The 18,287-nt window shown below is 37.5% G+C and overlaps 1 protein-coding gene across 7 annotated transcripts in view; it reads right to left on the reverse strand.

Moving 5' to 3' along the window:
• The window catches only part of RAB28 (RAB28, member RAS oncogene family), an 82,853-nt gene that overhangs the window by 33,634 nt on the left and 30,932 nt on the right, over positions 1 to 18,287 (reverse strand). The window lies entirely within an intron of this gene.

Here is an 18,287-nt window from a genome sequence, read left to right on the forward strand (position 1 = left end):
GCTTAACAGGCACAGTCAGTTTTATTTCAGAGTGTGAAGCTTGTGCTTCTCCCATGCATAAGCAAAAGTGCATCAACAGAGGAATAGAAATGGGATTTCTGTAAGATGTGCCCACATGTCCACTATTCTAAAGAATAAAACAGAAATCATGATGAATACTGGGAGCAGCACTCTGGTTAACAGGATTTACTGCCCAATTTATCAGACCTCTGCCCCATAGCACCTCAGCAGAGCACAGTTTGCAGGTCCTACAGCTCTGGCCACAAGGAACCCCTCTCCAGCCTCTTCTGCCATAAGCAGCATCACCCGGTTTTAATTCTAATTCTGCCATCACTCCAAAGAAAATAGGAAAAAAAGCAACAAAGAAACCTCCCCAGCTTTTTATTGCTCAGCTTAGCAGTAATCTACTGCTTTCCCACTAAAAGATGGAGCTATTTCATTATGCCTTAGTTTTTAAAGAATATTTGAATGGGTTACTTAGAACTACAAGCAAGTGCACTTTCATTTTCTATTTAGACACAAAGGTTCTTTCCATGCAATTTAAAAATTAATCCAATGTAACAAATACCTGATGTTACTAATAACCATAATTACTATTATCTGATCTAATAGCATAACCAGAATTATGCAGAAACAATAACAAATTAATTTGACAACAAATTGTACCAAGTCTGCAGTACTATCAGACTTTGTGTATTATCTAGCTTTTTAAAAATCAGGTTTGACTTGGTACTTTTAAATTACAACAGCACATACTACTTCTCAAATATTCAAACCTAAATGTCAGAGTGCAAACTGCAGCTTTTTGTAGTTAAATTTTTATTAATACCTTCAATCTTTTTCTCACACTAAAATTGTATCACTGCCAAGAAAAGAAAACTCTTTCATAGAAGTCCTGAAAACTATGCCACTACTCTGATTTAAAAGAAGCTCAAAACAAAATATAAATATAGTTCCAGTACAGATTTTCTCAGTAATTTTTTTAGGTTATCAAGAAAACATCTAGAGTGTTGATCTGGTTATACTCATGTCAGACAAACTACATGTCACATTAACTACCTCCAGGAAGTTATTCCAAACACAAAATAAACTGTTTATGCCCCTTCTCAGATAGATAGCATGACAGATTGTTATTAGTTGAAGACAGATGAAATACATTAATTTGATTGCAAGCATGTGTTTACTTTCTCACTGTCATTTACACTCTACTGCTGATGCTTCCCTATGAGGACACAGCAACAAATCAAACACTGTATTAGAAGACTTGCTAAGGCAGAATAATAATAGCTGGTGCTACACATTAATACTTAAAAAACTATACTTAACATTTCCAGCTACAACAGGAAATTACTTGTTTCAGAAAGCAAAAGAAAAACTGATAGCTTAAAAACTCTTGTAATTTATACAAACCATTGTAACACTTCCTCCTAGAAAAAAATGAGAATTGTCAGCAAATATGCTCCTCAATTATTAAAGAAAAATATAACTTTCTAAGTGCCAAATCTATGATCCGAGCTCCTTCTAAACCAAAAGACAAAATCGTACAGATACAAGACAAGAAAAATCTATGCCTAATATGGGAAATTAACTTTGAGCAACTCCTAGTTCTCTAGTTAAAAACAGCAAGGCATCTTGCCTGTGAAGTGAGGTTTGCCTCGGTTTATGCATACCTCTCTTATGGGCCTCTACTTCTTTGTACAAAGCCCTATGTGGAATTCTCTTTCCAAGAATGACATACGAAGACACAAAATCTGTGATGAGCTTCTTAGAATAAGGGTACTTCACACAATAAAATCAGGTTGATGATGCTAATAGCTTGTCCCAACACAGGAAAGAAAAAGAACATGTTTAGCATGATAAGTTCTCTTTGATTTGTATTTATGGAAGTAGCTGTAGTCTTTCTATTATGTTTTCCACATAAAAACATTGCGTATTAAATGAGACTTTCAAATAAAGTTAAATAATAAAGGATTACAGCATATTTTCTAAAGCTATAAAACACAGTGGTTCTTGTGCAATTTTGTAAGAGAAGAGGTTAATAAGGTTAACATTTCTAAGATTTAAAATAGGTTTCAGTAAAAAGCAAGAAGAGTAGCTAGAAGCAAACGTCTCCATCTCAGCACACCAAGTACAACTAACTACACAGGACACAATGTGACAGGATTCTCAGCTAATAAAAAGCATGTATAGTGTTTGGTAGATGACAGGTCATTTTTAAGAAGACATGCTAACCTTTGCAAATATAAACAGCACGCATCTTCTCATAACAAAGTAAAATTTCTTATGAAGAAAAAAGAATACACTCAAATTTCTTTTCAAAACTAAGATGACAGATGACTGGCTTACACAGCTTGAAGAGACAGTTAAAGAGAAAATAAGAATATTTTGTTCTCAGCTAGACATTTCCCATTTTCATTATTCCAGAAATTCTTGGCAGAAATTCTTGCAACCATTTATCATTTGACTGAGCAGACTAAGATTACACTGATAGTTAGAATCTGATTCCTTCTGTTTGGTACCTATACTCCTTATCCCTACCCGTAACACAGGCATTTTTGGAGACAAGTATTCAAAAAAGATGGTATTATGAAACAAATACACAATTGAGTCACCTTGGAGTATTATTTAAGCATTAAAACTTAACTAGAAAAATTCTGCCTTGTTTACCTTTTTAAAAAGGTGTGAGAAGGACACAAAAAACAAGAGAGAAGAGGCATGTGCTGACCGCCACCTCACCACCCGACAACTGAAGTGACCAAGGACACTGAAGATACACCTAGACGTCAGACAGTGACCAAGGTAACTTGAAATGCATTAATCTGGGCACGAGCAGTTCGGATGTGGCAGTACAGACCTCTGGGCAGATGATTTTACCACGTATCTCTGTTTACTGTCTGCAATGTACAGACCTAAATAAACACGCCCTTAGGGTAAGCTTAACAAATCCAGCAGGGGTGTGAATGAAAGAACACGAAAGGCTTTTGTGCAGACTGGTACAGAGAGTGAACAGCCCAGCTTCAGCAAATGCATTAATGCACTCTCTCTCAAAAGCACCATCTCATGGCACTGTAACATTCTCTCATTTCACACCTTTGGTTAATTAGTTTTTACTTTCCACAAAAAAAATGTGTCCTAAGATTACAAGCTCCTCCTGGAAAGAAGGCAGTTTGTTCACTGTTGCTTTTTATCCAGTCACATTCTTACATGGCCCTTTACGCCAGTTTATAAGCACTTTGCAATTACTAACAGATCATTTGCTGACTAATTTTCATCCCAGTGGATTAGCAAATGCTATTCTTATTTTTACAAATAGAAAAATGAAACATGTATGAAAAGATAAATTTAAGTCTTGCTTAAGCTCACACAAAGTTTCACTGAACCATGAATTCATCGCTTTGCGTACTAAATCATCTTTCACCTTCTTTAACACTTGTGTTCAAGCTTCCCAATCTTTATGCCAAAGAGAAATCTGATAGCAATTAGTTTTACTTCCTTATTATGTTAAAACTGTTGATTTGCACTCAAACATCTTGACAAATCTTTTTCATGGAGACAAACAGAAGTGACAAAACGACTGGGACAGAACACCCCCAGCTCTCTATTTCTTGCTCTGTTAATTCAGTTATAAAAATCACAGGGCAGTCAGTGACCAGCACAGCACGTGAATGCAGTTGGGAAAGGCTTATTCACTGAATGACCCTGAGAAAGCAAAACAAACCAAACTAACCTGTACTCAGGCAAACCATAATCAAGGATACCCAACAACAGCCGGAATTCCAGTCCCCGGATGCCCACTCTGACACACTGGCATTAGACAATGAGATGTCTAATGAAATTATAAATGATACATTAATAGCATTAGGGTGACCACCTCAGAGAAACGGCACTTCCACTAAGTACCATAACGCAAATATAATACAGCATAAAAATATGTAATAATTACTTTGTATCTCTGCAACTCTAGCTGCAGCACTTCTCACATTCTTAAAAGTTTCTACAAAAGTTTCTACAACAAACATAGTATTTCACTTTTTGGATCCAGCTTCCTTCCCAAGCACAGCAAACATACACACTGAACATACACATCAGAAAAAACAAGTTTCAAGCAATACATCATTGACTAATTGCCAATGTTTTAGCGACACTAACAAGAAAAGAGTTATACCATTTAGAATCTACACTTTCACCAATATAATACTACACTTTACAGAGCAACATATGAGAAACACAGAATTAATTGATTTGTAATAATGTAAGAATACTTTTAACACCACAATGACTGCAATACATGTATTTTGAAATGTCCATACAAATTCCTCCAGACAAATGACTTTCTAGGAGCCTAACTTCAAAAAATACATTTCTCTTTAGATTACACATCACCATTTTTGACAGTAGTTCCCAAACTTCCTTGTACCAAACTTCAATGACTGTCCAAGCACTCCGAAACAAAACTTGCTGACAGAATAAAAAAAAACAAACAACAGACCCTTCTCAGATACAACCTGAAATTATTTTTAGCAGGATTACCCAAACAACATAAAAAAACTGTTTAAATTGATTTATTTAGCTGAGCTACTAGTGACAGTTGCTGGACTTCAATCACTTTTTTCAGAAAATATTTCCCTCCTTGTATATTGAATCTACTTTTTAGGACAGAGGTTAAACAGTGTAATAAGAAAAAAAAATCTTAATTACTAATTCAACTGTAGATATTCTTTGATTTGGTGTAATTTAACAATTTCATAAACTCAGAGTGTAAAAAAGATATTACAGTACTGTGATTACTGAAACTCAAAGTTCAGTGAATAATTTAAGTGTTCTTTAATATCTTAGTGAAGACATAAAGCTGTAATGTACTAAACATTCAGAAGATGGTGCTAGTCCAATACATCTGCAAGCCATGGATGGATGAGCTTTGCTTTATCCCTCTCAAATATTTTCTCTAATTTTGATGTATCTACTACATCATTGCTGAATTTATCAATCCCAGACAAGGTACAGCCGTCTTCAGTCAAATGCTAAGAACACTACCAAATGATTTATCATTCTAAAATTCACAAAGATTCAGTGGATTGACAGCCATAAAATATAAAGTTTATTATAATTTCATCAACTCTAGGTCTTGGGATCTTAACAAAAACCTCCTACAACATCTCTTAGATCCTACCGTCAGTCACTCACATCTGTCTCCTTTTGCAGCCAACAGCAAGAGCTTCCAGCCACAGTTTCAAGACCTGAGCTTTGGTGCTGGCGTTGGTAGAAAATCTCACCAACCTGACCCACTCCTGGCTGTTCGTTCCCATCCTCATGCCACAGCGCACTATTCTCTCTGCACCTACTTAGGAGGTCACGCAACTTGTATGAGCTTATGAAGCTCAATGAGCTGATCCATGTTAAAAATAGCCATTGCTTTTTGCAATGTTCCATTTAGCCCAGGTCAAGTCACAGATCCGATTTCCCGTGGGGCAGTGGTGCAAACTTCACGCTGTAAACCGGCTTCACCGCAAAGCCAAGCAATCACGGAACTGCAGCCTCCCTGAGCTCAGAGGGGCTGAATTCCTTCTCAGCATTCAAAACGGCAGGGAAGTTAAAGTCAGTCTCACTATTGCATGTGAAAAACTAAAGGAGATGTCCGCCTTTAATAACATGAAAAATTTATTAAGAAATCAGATGCAGTCTGTAATTACTGACAGAATACAAAAAAAACCCCCACCTACATTCACCCCCCAAACGCCTGCAAAATGTTAGACACATTTTCAGACAGTTGTACAAGTAATTTCTTCCAAAAAATAGTAAATTCGGACATACTATAACATCAAGTGAAAACCTTTATCGTTGCATAGCAGCTCCTAGAACAGCGTTCTCAAAATAACGCATAGGAACATTTCTCAGAGTAACATATTTCATGAAGCCATGGAAATGAACTACTAATACAAAACTTCTTCCTATAAAAAGCCTTTACCTAATAAATAACACTTGGCTGTTGCTGCATCCACCTTTATGGACTGTTTCCACAGGTATCCTTCTGTTGATTTCACACCAAACAGCCACGTTAACAAACTGGCTGTCCCCTCAAGGGTGATGCCTTTAGCCAATATTCCGAATTACTTGCTGCTAACAGAGCCAGCCCAGGTCAGCTCCAGGGCCCTTCCACGCCCGATTCCACTGTTGCTTCCAGCAGATGTAATAAAGAGTTGGAGACATGTAGTGCTTCTCCTACATACCTCTCTGGGAGCTCTTCCACAACAAAAAATATAAATGAATATGAAATCATTCACCAGGATATAAAAACAAGCCTTCAATACGTTCAAAGATCAGGCCAAGTCAGTATTATTGTTATTACAATAAACCTCCAGCATTAAGCAATTTCAAGCATCTGTTCTTCTTCCAAACTTTTTTCAATGTAGAGGCAAGATTGGCACAAGCTGAGTGAAATTACTCAGTCACTAGGCAATTTATTACTGCTTAACTGTTCCATGTGTATCAAACCCTGTTTGACAGCAGCCCATTTTTTCTTCAATTTGGAAGCTTTTGTAACTATTACCAAGCCAAACTGTTTTCAACTGGCAGTTAAAATATTAATAGTACAACTCAATTTTATACTAAATCACTTCTAAGAAAAAAGTAAGACTGCTTAATAAATAGATATAACACACTTTGATTAACTATAAAAAGAGAAATGAAAACCAAACACATTCAGATCACTGATAGTAGATTTATCAGCTATTTCTTAAATTGAGCCACAGCATTTCACAGACTACAAAGAACTGAATTCAAACTATTTATATTTAACAACACGATGTTTTCAAGCCAGACAGCAGCAGTGGGACTGTACAAACCTTTCACACTTGCCAACTCACATTACATTATCACTAACTAATCACCCAGGCAAAAAAACCTACTGAACTGCAATCAATACATCAATCATTGATTCATCATTGTATTGAAGAACTGTTATTGCTTCCAACTCGAATGAGCATACAGCTTATTTCTTCCTGGCATAAATTCTATCATGATATGAACATTTCCGTCCAAAACTTTGTTAACTTAATAGAAGGCTATAATTAATTCAGATACTGAGCAAAAGCTACAAAAGCTTTTCTACAATCTTTATAGCTACTATTTTTCCAAACAAATTAAAAACATTGAATAGTGTACACACTAAGACAGAATACACTAATACTGCAACTTTAGAGTACTGACCAGTGTATCGGGTTTGCATGGCAAGGTTTTAGTAGTGGGGGGGTTACAGGGGTGCCTTTTGTGAGAAGCTGCTGGAAGCTTCCCTGTGTCCAACAGAGCCAAGGCCAGCCGGCTCCAAAAGGAACCTGCCGCTGGCCAAGGCCAAGCCCATCAGCGATGGTGGTAGCACCTCCGTGATAACATATTTAAGAAGGGAAAAAAACCTGCAGCAGAAAGAGGAGTGAGAATATGTGAGAGAAACAACTCTGCAGACCCCAAAGTCAGTGAAGAAGGAGGGGGAGAAGGTGCTCCAAGTGCCGGTGCAGATGTTCCCCTGCAGCCTGTGGTGCAGACCACGGTGAGGCAGGCTGTCCCCCTGCAGCCCATGGAGGTCCACAGTAGAGCAGACGTCCACCTGCAGCACGTGGAGGACCCCACAAGGGAGTACGTGGATGCCCGAAGAAGGCTGTGACCCCGTGGAGAGCATGCGCTAGAGCAGGCTTCTGGCAGGACATGGTAGACCCGTGGAGAGAGGAATGGCTTTGGTAGGCACCTGGCAGCCAGCCAGGCTAAACCACAACAACCAGTTTCAAAAGTGCAAGAGGAGCCACCTCATCAAGCTAGCTACAAAGTGTCCAAGACTTTAAAGCTAGGTAATGCATAAAGGACCCAAAGGAATAAGTACTATGTAGGTAAGTTGATTGTTACAGATCTAACAAAGCAGTGTCCCTATTATTTTCAGAGCTAACCTGGCCATCTGGCTGTGCAGAGCAATCCAATTCCCTCTTCCTGTCTCTCACACAAAAACCAAAAAAACAAATGAACAACAAAAAACAACCCCCACTCCAAAAACAAAACAAAAACCAGCCTACAACAAAAAAAACCTTTCATCAAGGAAGTAGATGGTTCAGCAGAAGGGGCTGGCCTGAAACTAGAGTTAGAAAACTGGTAGTTTCTTCAGCAGCTTAAGCTAAGCAAGCAAGTTAGGGCTCATCTAGGACTTCTTTTTGTAAACTTTTTAACACTTTTTTTTTTCTAAAGCTTCCTAAAACCAAAGATGATTGTAACAGTTTCTGCTTTGTTCAATTCTTACTGACATTAGAGAAACCAGCTACTTTTGACTGCAGATGCTGAACATGTGTTTTCCCAGATCATTTGGTCAGTCATGACCTCAAACAGTTAAACAAACCCACTCTATTTTTTATAGCTAGGAATCCTCAAGGATAAGCAGCACTTCCTTTGCTAGGTTTGAAAAGGAAAGGGAGAATATGAGTCAAGAAGTTAGCAAGTCTATTGTAAAACACCAAGATATTATCTACTAAAATTATAGCACGGTCCTGATGATGACTTGGTTTCTCTGTGACTTAGCACACTGCTCCTCTTCTAATATACTTTAAGAGGGCATAGAGCTTCTGCAGGCATAATTTCCATGGGTGGTGTTTTCAGAATTAGGGACAGTAAAGAGACTTTGAAAGACTGTGTCACCACTGCACTTCCATTTAAAACATATTTATAAAAATGTATTACACAACATGTTAGATTTTCAGAACTTTTCAGCAAAACAAACTTCTTTAACATAGTCTAGGCAAGAAGTGGGGTTTTCAGAAGGGTTTGTGTGACTAACACAGCTGAATTTGTTGAGCAGATACTGTAAAGACCCTGAGGGCCTAAAATTAATCACTAGGAATTACTCAGATACTCAGTGCCTCTTTCTATCCCACAGACTTCTTAATTACTTTATCCAAAGACTGTTGTATTGAAAAATAAATAAGAGACTGTGGAGCAACCGCCAGAACCCAGGTCACATTCTCTCACCTGCACTGTTCCAACCAACCAGCTACAAAGTAATAGACATAAATACAGCTACACATTTAGGCACTGATGGCAAAATGACAATGGTTGCTGTTCTGGGGGTTTTTTTGGCGGGTGGAGTGGGGGAGCAGGAGTTGTAACAGCTCAAGGTCAGGAATTTGCTTTTTTAAAATCTGGTATTTGAAGGTCTGTTTTCATCCATGCCAGTAACCCGCCTCAAGAAGCAGTCAACATCAGGTATTGAGGCAGGAAAATAAGAAACAATACAATAATCATTCCTTGATATGCACCTCACTTTCAGACAATCTGCATTCCTCAGCCTGACACTACATCTCTAGACTTCTAAAAACACAGCTGAAATGTTCTATAGTCACTGACGGACCAGCCCTTCACAAAACTCTGCGGTCCCTTTCTGAACCCATGTGCACTTTTGCTTCTACAACAGTCAATGAATAGGACTTCCACAATTTAATTATTCACAATGTGAAAAAGTAATTTCATCTGTTTGTTTTAAGCTTGCTGTTTAACAAAACGACATGAGATTTCCTCGGGTTTGTATTGAAAAGATGTTACATAATCGTTGTTTAGTCTCTTTTCACGGTTTTGTACACCTATTTGTCTTTTTCCTACTACTACGGAACTCAATCTAGTTCATCCCTCCTCATATAGAAGCTTTTTCATTCCTCTGGTCATTATCGCCCTCCAATATGTCCTGTGTAGACTGGGACCACCTAAACTTTTTCCAATTCTTGAGGATAATACTGTGATTTATACCCAAAATTCTAATCACACCATAGACAGAGTCCTATGAGAGCTTTACAGTTTGGCACCATGGATATTCACCGTGACAGAAGGAAATTACTCACTTGGCATTTTGTTTGCCCTACTTGTTTCTTTTCCTTTCAGAAACAATAATGAAAATTTTTAGGGAATTCTCACTAAACAATGCAAAAATGAGACATCCAAGATTTTGGAAGTGATGAAGAAGCTTTTTGGTTCTCACTAATAATATGAAGTCATAACATACTTATGCATATAAGCAGAAAACATGACAAAATAACTTTAAAAGAGCTTACACTGCTACCTAACTCATCCTCACTAGCTGCCCATGGAAAGAAAACATGGGCATATTGCAGAGAGAGGTGTCAAATGAAAGCCATACCAAACCTTCAAAACCAAAACATTAGGCTGCACGCTGGAGGATATACTGCTGGGGGCAAAAGTGATACTCCAGGCATAACAAAAGTGTGGAAACCCCAACACAGCAGACAGAAGTGTAACCAAGCAACAAATACCAAGACAGATCATTTAGTGATGACACCATTTAACACAGGCAGTAAGCTGCTAAGATTAAAAGATAATAGACACCTCAACAACTGCAATTTAAAAAAAAAAAAAATGCAGCTCTGAAGAAAGTTCAAAAGCATTTATGCAGCATTTATTATTATTATTCTGCTGCCCCACAAAAAAGTCAAAACACTTCATTCGAAAGTGTGGCTCAGGGGATTAGCACAAGTTCCCATGCAAAGCTTGTTCTGTCGCACTCACACATACAAGGTTATATCTATACACCACATCTAGCCCAGGCCTGAGCTACAGCCATATATCTGCCAGGCTTCCAAACCGTAGGAAGACAATTCCACACCCAGATGCACGCTTGAATGAATATTAGTGCACACTGACACAGTAAGCTTGAGCTAAGCGAACGTTTTGTCCCTCTACCACGGGGTAACCTGGTGGGACTGGTGACGCCTGTTCAGGAAGACTGCCACCAACCATCTGGGAAAGCGTTGCAGCAATGACGTCTTGCTCATGGAATTGACCAGCCCAAAGAAAATTGCCCAAACGAATTGCAGAGATACATATACATGGTTATTAGGTCACAGAGCATTTTATACTCTAGTCCCCCCTCCTCATCAGTAAACACAAACTGTTCTTCAAGGCACTATTTTTTTTGTCTCTCTGAAAGCTGCTTACAGTACTGAAGGTGGGTTGAACCAGGAACAGTCTAAATCCTCCCTCCTTCTTTTAAACATTCAACATCTGATAAATTCCCTGCATGTTTCTGTCCAACTGATAGTCAGATCTGGTAACTCGGATTCAAAAAAGAAACCCTGTGATTACCTCAAAATGCTCAAGTCGTGAGTAGGACTACAATGCCTGCAAAACATGGCGCGAGGGAAGTATTATCCTGCTACGCTTAGTCTTGACACTTCAGACTTTCAATGAACAAGATCCCTCATTAGAATCAGATGGGGACAGATGTACCGACACGGTGGGTGGGCCCGGGGGGACATTAGCCCCTCCAACCTCTCTAATGAGCAATTTCCCCAGATTCAAAGAAAAATTTCATAAAAAGTTAAAGAGAAATGGCAAGTTGCCTCCTATTACCACTGGCCTAACTGCTTGGGCTGCTGCTTCTATAAAACACAGGGGTTTTTTTCAAAGAAAATTATTGTTAAAACCATTTGGCTGAAAGTGAAGAGCTATTGAAAACTACAGTCAAACCAGCAGCTTGCTCTTAAAACTACCCCCCCTACTTTTATAAGTATCGTTTTGCTTGTGGCTTTTAACAGCTGTTCACATACGCCTAAGATAGATGTGAACTCTTATTTTCCCAAAACTAAATGGGAAGCTTTAAACAGCATCTGATTGAATTTTTTTTAATTAAAAGTGGAGGTTAAAAGGACCATGGAAATGGATGATGCAGCTGTGCTGATGCTAGGGGAAAGAATTCCAGAACAAGAAGTGAGGTAGAGTAAACACACAAAACAAGTTTCATGAAACTAAGTACGCACTACACTTCAGTGATTTTATTAGCTAATGGCAAGTTAACTCTATGTTTCTTCAGAAATGTTTTCTAAAATTAAATTAAATTATATTTTGCAAATATAATAGAATTTGGCTATCTACTGCACTCTTCCCTCAAAGCAATCCTAAAATTAATTCCAGAATGAAGTGGTTTCACAGGTTCCAGTATTGTTACCAAATACATTCAGTAACTCGGAACACTCAGACATGCAACCCAGCACTAGCCCAATAATGTTGCCATATTTTTACTGGCTTTGTTCTCAAGAGAATTCAACTTCCCCTGCATTTAGATGTCTTCTTGGAATAATTAAACATTTAGAATTAGATTTGCAATGGTACTGAGATAGTGAAAGACGCAAGCAGACATTCCTAGGGGGACTTTCCTGAAGTACCAAAGCAACTACTGGGCAAGTAGGCAATGGTTTAACCATATCTGAAAATCCCACCAGACAGCAGTCAACATTTTTAAGCACCAGCGTACTCACAAAAATTCTGCCCTCTTGGCCTTATTACTTAATACATAGCACTAGATACTAAATTCAAAAAAACAAACAAAAAACCCACAGAAAGAAAGGAGAATAAAAATGCCATATTTTATTTCTACTTGTACACTTTAAGTACAAAAGCACACAATGACTAGATAATAATTCTAGGTATCACCACATATTTAAAGGGTCTTTTCTACTAAAACTCTTAGGAAAAACATAAAAGTCTTTTTAAGGCATAAAATTCATAAGATTATGAATGAAATGCCGCATTAATCCATGTGGATTATATACCCTGTAGACTAACACCTCTAAAACAAATCTTTTCCAGCGCGCTAGTACAGCTACGATTTAAACTAAAAGACCTTAGTAGATCATCCATCAAGTTTACTCAGCCAGAGAAGCTGCTGGATTTTTTTATGTCTAATATACTAAAAAAGTATGAAAAGTAATCCACATTTCTCAAAATATAACTATTAAAAAAAAAAACAAAACCTGGTGCCCATATCGGGCTGATGAAGCAGCACTCCCACAAGATGTACGAACAAAAAAGAAAACCAACAACATCAAGAGCATTCCCTTTGCACCAAGCACAAGGGACTAGGTGTAAAGAGAATGGAGAGGATAAAAAAAGTGCAAGAAGGTAGACATGTAATCCAGCCCGGACAGCAGAGCCTAACAGGAGGCGGCAGGTGGAAAATTTTAGTGATGCAGTCATCTGTTTGCCTCCCTTGTCCACCCATATGCAAGAGACTCAAGGATGAGAAATAAAGCACTCATAACAAATATGAAAATCTGAACTAAACAAAAACAAGAATCCAGAATATTCTAGTCAGGTCCAATAAAAAAAAAAAAACCAACACTACAACCTGGATCCCTGCCTAGGGTTCCTCTGGGACATAACTTGATACTGTCTTGATGATATGAAACCTTGATTTCTGTTGGGTTAATCCCTTGCTGAGCCCAAGGTACAGTTCGACAAATGAAAGCCAGGTCACAAGTAACATATTTTATGCAGGTGCATATAAGTTACATTTGTGCATTTTAACACATCAAACGTAACAAAAAAAGTTCACCACATGTAAACTCACTCATAAAGCAAATATAGCACGAATGTTGCCGAGCCTTCTACAAATAAACCCACGCTTCAAGAATGGAGATTAATATACTGTACACCACTGACAGATAAAATGATTCATAGTGCACCAGTTAGCAAAACATGTTTCATATTAGACAGAGCAGAAAGAAAATTCAACTTCTATAACTATGAAGTGGTTATAAGTCACTTTTTGTTTAGTTGCCTTATAGTACTGCCCTCAGCACTACAAATATACATAAATCAGTTATCATAGAATCTCATAGACTCTCATAGAATGGTTTGGGTTGAAGGGACCTTAAAGATCATCTGTTCCATCCCTCTTATCTTTGTGGCTCTCTTCTGGACCCGCTCCAATAGGTCCATGTCTTTCCTGCGCTGAGGGCTCCAGAGCGGGACGCTGCATATATTATTATAAAAGCATCACTCAATGAAAAGACAAAAGGACTATCAACGACATCTGGCAGAAATACAGTTCCTTAATATTTTGCAAGTTAGCTAAAAAAAAAAAAAAAATTGGCCAAGTGATCTCAGAAATTGATACACACTACAAATAAGACCATAGAGATACACCCACACTATAAAATGCTCAAAATGGATGGCATGGAAACAGAAAATGCCTTGTTCCCATAAAATATTTCTTCGTCCAAAGGACACCAGAAAACCTCTTTCCTATCCTTCCCGTCAGTCAGTATGACCCTAAACTTGTCAGAAGCCTACTCCCGAAAGGAGCACAGAGATCTTCCTGTCTTGAGGATTCTTAGCTGGAAGTGTTCTCCTCAGGTTACACAACTACAACATCATATAGTTCTGCAACCTAATAAAAAAAGGCATAACATGGTGAAACTACTCAAATTCAAATGGAAAGAAAGTATAACCATTTTCATGAAAGAAGAAATATAATCTGCTCGGGACAAGGAAAGTGGTTTTACTGTACGTTTGCTCAGTGTTTCCTTTGCACCTTGGTTTCCTAATCTCTGAATTTGGTGAGAGCCTGACTTTATCTCCTAATGGCAGCAGGGCTTGGGATGTCAGTAGCCTGTGCTGCTTGAGAGAAAAACTGATGGCTGTTTTGCAATGATCTAGTCTAGTTCAGTATGAATTACTAGACATGAAGCAAGAGTTTGAGAGCCAAATATTACAATCTGTGCTGTGCAGATCAAGCCCAGTTACAAAACAGGGCTTTGGCTAAAATGTCAAAAACAAATCTTGGTCACACTGACATCAAAGGCAAGACAGTACTGCTGACAGAGGAACTACACACTCAGTTTTGAATTTATGATTTTTCAGCTCCCTCTCAAAGCAGATCAAGAATATCCCAAAGCTTGTCTCCACATACCTGTCAATATGACAAAAATGTACTATTTAGTGTAAACTTCATAATTAAAATGATCATTTTACAATCATTTATTTCAAATTTAAGATATGAGGGGAGTTAACAGTTGTTTTGGTGACTTAAAGAGCAAAACAGCAGATTTGTAAGTATGCTTCAATTTTAGAGAAACCACATGCAAGACATTTTTCTGTCCATTTTGCTCTCTAGTGACCTGCTTCCAATACTAGTTCATTGCCACGCTCTAAGTTTAAGATATATGAAGGAAACTTCAGTAACTTCAGTGTTCTTTCACTGCTTTTAAAGCCAATGAGACTGCTTGGAACAAGTCACGATAACGGTATGCTGTGAGACTGTGACGTTGCTATAGTACTTACTCTTTCATGAATGGTAATTACTCTAGCAAGTGTGTAAAGCAGACAGGCCCAGTTGCATACGGTTCAATGCAAGTTTTATGAACTGCAGAAAAGCATGATTAGTATGGGGGGAAAAAAAACACGGTTTACACTTTTATTGTAAAGAACATGAGAATCTCACAGAAACTGCCAGAACAGATGTTCATAAATTGGGCCCTTAATCTGTAGCACTTTCCAGGTTTTAAACGATATCCACTGGTCTGTAGAACATATTCCTCTCTTTTTAATACAATTCTTCTGTTTAGTTTTTTTAATAAATAAGTTTATGACTTTAGTAGTGTTGCCAGCTGTTCAATTTTGATTTACTGTCAGAGTCTGCTTTAATATATAGCGGCTTTTGTGGCTTACCCATATAGATTACATTTTAAGCTTCAAGATATCACTATAAAGCAGCTGGAAGAAGTACTGGCTGTGCTCAGAAACCAGCATTATTGCCCTAGTGATCAACCACTTAAACATGCAACTACACTAGTAACTGTTGTCTAAAACCCTTTTGGATACACCATTCCCAAACCAAAAATGCAAAACTTCTGGTGTAAGAGGTGGTCATCTTAACTTATGTACCTTAAAAAGTCAGCCCAAGAAAATTGTTAATTATTAATCAGGCAGTGTATTAGCTGGCAATAGAGGTCTCTACATTGACTCTTCTTTATTGTTACATTTTTTCCTTTACTTTTACTCTGTAGCTTGGGACAACTTAAGAAATAAAAGACCCTCACATTAAAAAAAAAACCCAACAAACATCTAAGTTCAAACATTATTAAGTCCATACATTTTCAGTAATTGTTCCTGATAGACATCAGCAGTGTTGTAGAAAGTTACAGTTACTGTAGCATGAAGTTACTGTACGACAACAAGAACTAACAGAGTAAAGAACGCAATAAGTAACTTCTAGGAAAACCCAGAACCTTTCTACAGGCTGAACTTGTATGCCATATTTTACAACTACCTTATACAGTGCTTTCTAGAAAACTGCTCTACAGCATTGTTTACTGAATATTGCTGTGAAAGAACCATCAATATTCTTCATACAGAACCATTTTTAACCTCATAGAATTGCAAAATAAACAGATTAAGCTTTTGTTTCCTCTATTATCTGCAAGTACAGGGTAATGTTGTTAAAATAAACACGACAATGTACTCTTAGAATAGAACAACGAATGCAAATAAAAATCTCTGGAAACTCTCTACAGTTGGAGTAGTCCAGAATTACCAGTCAGAACTACTAGGGTTTTTTTATTACCCTGAAAATTGCCTTTTCTGCTCAAAAAGGTTCCTTTTTCTGTCTAAAACTAACTCCTTGAAAAAAATTCAAACCAAGAGAACAGAACAGTTTGATTCAGAAGGATCAGTATGGTGCCTAACAAGACGGGTTTTTTGTTTGTCTTACACTGTTATTTTCTTCCACGTTTGGATTTGCCCATTGGACAGTATCCATGATGCATTACTTTCACAAAGTCCTATCATACCTAAAATGATGTGATACATCATGAAAGACAAAGGGAAAAACAAACCAAAACCAGCCTTTATGTCCACAGCATCGGAAGCATAGCCTATAAGAGAACTGGAAGAGAAGCATCAGCACTACAATTCCCATGAGACATAGCAGTGGCATCTCCAAATCAAAATACTTCAGGCTTTTCCACAACTTTTTGAAGTGGGACTGAGAAGTAGACTCTGAAATGCCATCATTTTCTATGTGGGCAGCAGAACAAAAATATTTCAGAAACAGTTCAACTTAGCAGCCTGACCAACAACTGCTGTACACTGCTTTCTTCCTTCTGCATGCCTACAGCAAATGGCTTTTCAAACTTCTCCTGTCAATGTTTGAAGTGAGTTTTCAGCAACTGAGGGCATCTCTTTCAACAGTATCAAAGATGCGCTATCTGTACAAATCTTGTTTTTTCCAGCCTTCATTGTAAATCATCTGCCACGAAAAAACGCTTATGATTGCAAAATCCAGCATTTTAAAGTTGCCCTCAATATACATAATTATTGTATCCCAGTATTTTCCAAAAGCAAGCCTTTCTTAAGACATTTTACTATTCTGAGTGTTACATTCAACTATTTAGCCTGTAGCTTTTTCTGAAGTTGTGTTTGTTTAGGATCCGACGCAAAAGAGCAATGATCTTGACAGCGGTTTTCAAATGCTATTACGTAGGAATGCTTAGGAATGAGTTCTCTAGTCAAAGTCAGAAAAAGGTAATGTTATTCCTCTTTCTGTATACATATTTCAAAAATCCAATGAATTCTACCATCACATACTAGTATTATACTAGTATGATATATTCCTATTATCTTACATAATTAAGGAAACATATCGGACAATACTTATCGCAAAAGAAAGACCACATAGTATACATATACAAAAAGGCGACCCGAAAGAATATCATAATATAGGGGCTAGTCATGAAAACACCAGAGTAAACGTGGAATGACTCATCTGAAGTCATTAAAAGTGCTCTAAATTTACACCTACGTAAACAACCAAAATTTTTATCTTAAGGTCAGTGAATCCCCAGACTGAACAAAAGAAAGTAGCAAATGTAATATGGCTCATTTTACAGTGTTTTATTTAAACTTTTAGTGTTAAAAATACTAATCTGGATGAGATGGGATGGTTACTGACGGTGTTCAGAGCATCAAAGGACAAACAGATGGAATGAAATTAAACTTTCTCAAAGGGTTCAGCAGAAGTTACATATCGGCTACATATTGACAATTCCCTTCTCATACTCACAAAATCTACCGTTGTATCATCGAAAAAGGGAGATAAAAAGCATCACTTTCACAAAAAATTTGAGTCAAAAAGGCTAAAATATATAATGAAAATTTCACAGGGAACTCAGTATTTTTTAAACAGAAACATGTACAATGTACATGAAGCTCTCCTCTTAAGACCTTACTTTAAATAAACAAATTAGATTTCTAATTTACCATTCATTACCACTGTACTCCACCTCCTTAATCAACAAGTTTCAGCAAATCTTAATTGATTTTTAACACCGATTTTTCTGGCACTACAGAATCTTAGATCTCTCCTTGGAAAACAACAAACATATTTTGAGTTTATCCTCCATATCCTGAGGGCTGAAGCACAGAGTGTAAATAACAACAGTAACAACAATGCTGTCTGCATTTAAACTGCC

This window comes from Opisthocomus hoazin, chromosome 5, assembly GCF_030867145.1.
Source record: "Opisthocomus hoazin isolate bOpiHoa1 chromosome 5, bOpiHoa1.hap1, whole genome shotgun sequence".
NCBI lineage: Eukaryota > Metazoa > Chordata > Aves > Opisthocomiformes > Opisthocomidae > Opisthocomus > Opisthocomus hoazin.